Source organism: Gorilla gorilla, chromosome 5, assembly GCF_029281585.2.
Source record: "Gorilla gorilla gorilla isolate KB3781 chromosome 5, NHGRI_mGorGor1-v2.1_pri, whole genome shotgun sequence".
Lineage (NCBI taxonomy): Eukaryota > Metazoa > Chordata > Mammalia > Primates > Hominidae > Gorilla > Gorilla gorilla.
Window position 1 is genome coordinate 134538223 of NC_073229.2, and position 2531 is coordinate 134540753.

Sequence of the window (2531 nt, forward strand, 5' to 3'; positions counted from 1 at the left end):
TTTTTGGTTGAAAGGAAAGAATCCACTTAATGGGCTCAAGGAAAAAGGAGGATTATGATAAAATATTCCCCCAATAGAATCCATGAACAAGAAACTAAATACAGATGTTACTCCTAAAATATGAGTTTTGCCACACAAATTGGCCATAACTCAGTTCTATTAATTAAAGAAAATAATCTGCATTACTGAGGTCACCACTGGTTATAACAAGATCTTGACTAGGAACTAACAATACATTTAGAAGCTAGCACCAATTGAAAAAACAAAACAAAACAAAACAAAAACAAAAAACTGTTGCCTGAGCAATGCAAAGGCTTTGTTTGGGTAGCTTTGACCTTATTTATCTTAACAATGGGTTACAACAATAAAGGAAAAAAGGACTTGTAAAAGATCACATTAGTGATAGGAAAAGAAGGGACAATATTTTTAAGCAAAAGTTGCTAAATGCTGGATTTGATCTGTGATGTTTAGATTTTACTCTACAGCTATCAAAAGCATTCTTATTATTGAAATTATTACAGAAAAAGCAACTACTTTGTTGGGAACCTGAAATTCTTCAGCTCCCACTTTTTTTTTACTTTCTTAAAACAATAATTGTTTTAAAAGCATTTTTTTTTAATGTGGGGTTTCTGAGGAATATAGAATTGACTGTCCAGTGAGACAGAAGATAAGAAATAGGGCTGGATCAGAACCAAGGTCATTCTCATTGCTTCCCCAGCAGTACGTGGGCCCTGGTGCTTCCGTCTCTGCCTTTTCTCCTCTTCTCTCTTGCCTGGCTTCCACTGTGTAAACCTAAACAACCTGGATTGCCAAGCCCTAGTCTACAGGTCTCCAGAGCCTACCATCACCAGGAAATCCTTAGTACAAAGTCTTAATCTGACTAGTGTAGGGGCCAAGGGAAATTTTCCTCTTTACCCTCTAAAAGTTCACTGAAAATCAACTGATCAAAGGCAGATTAATAGGAGAAAAGGCATACAAATTTCTTAACATGCACAAGGGTGAATTAGAGTGAGTCCCCATGATCCAACGGGATACAGATGGTTCTATACCCTTCTTCTTAGGGGAAAGGAAGATGGAGAAGTGTGGAAGATTTTAGGGGAGTTGTAAATGATCTTTAGGGGAATTCAGTGGGTTTAAAGAACATATAATGGCCTGGGACAAAGTTGGTTGGGTCTGCTTAGCAGACAATGGTTTGTGACAGAAGTCTGTCCAGGTGTGTTGACAGACTTCAGTCTTTCTTCCTGTCATATGAGTTCAGTTCATGAAAACTCAGGGAAGGTACCAGAGGTAACTGATTTTTTTCTTTGGTGGTTTGGACTTCAGGCAGATAATGGAACTTCAGAGAACAGCTGCATCCTGTGCTTTGGGAGAGACAGGATTGGGGTAGAGAAGGTCAGACAGACCTTGAGACTTCTTCAGTTCAGCATGTCAATGTGCCATATTCTGGGGTTTCAGTTTCAGAGCCCAAACACTGGCCTAACTCAATTTATAGTTTGATACTTTTGCAGAGCCTACTAAAACCTCGACTTTTACATTGCCACCAAGACAAAAGACTACATTCCCAGCTTCCCTTGAATCTCAGTGTAACCCTGAGGCTAAATCCTATGAAGTGAAATACAAGCAAAGGTGTTATGTGAACCTTCTGGGAAGTGTCCTTGGAGGGTGGATATAATGATGTGCTGGAGCTCTGACTGCCATCTTGGATGTGAGCACAAGGGCCACACCCTTGAAATAGCATAGTATGAGCTGGAAGGAGCCTGGATCACTGATGACCATTGGAGACCTCACAACAGCCCTAAACTGCCTGTATCTAGGCTTCTTTTATGTGAGTGAAATACATGACCACCTTGTTTAAGCAAATATTTAGGGGGTTTCTGTTACCTGCAATGGGGCCTAAACCTGACAGTTTCCTCTGCTCCAATAAGCTGTGACCAGAGAGGTAGGGCCTGAGGGATACTGCCCGCACAGTGAACCTTCCAGGTCTGAGCAGATTTCCCAGGAAAGGAGTCCTGGGCAGAGCAAGAAGACCATGTGGAGTTTCAACCACAGTGGTTGAGTTCCATTGACAGACGACTTGGATCTGCAAGGAAGAGAAATACCGGGATACGTGAAAAATTGGGTCCTGGGCTCATACCATAGAATGTGCACCGGTATAAAAAAAATTATAATTCAAGGGGAACAGGCTCTGGGAGGTGGAATTGTGGGAATCATGGCTGCAGGCCAGGTTGACAGGTGCCTTGAGTAGATGGAAGTCAATTGTTCTGCTAATAATTGAAGAAGCATTGGTTATATTTATAAGAGATCTGGCTAACGTATTCCCTTTGGCTACTTAGGGCTGTGATTTATTGGCAGCAAAGTCACTTAGAATAATAAAACCCCCAGGCCTGGTGGCAAACTGCTGAGATTTTTCAAGAAGAAAGGGACCACTTAAATATCTCAATTGGCTTTTCTTGAGTGAATGATATCCTGAGGAAGCAGGTTTCAAATGTGTCTCCATCATTCACACCCTTAAGAAGAAAAACGAGAGAAAT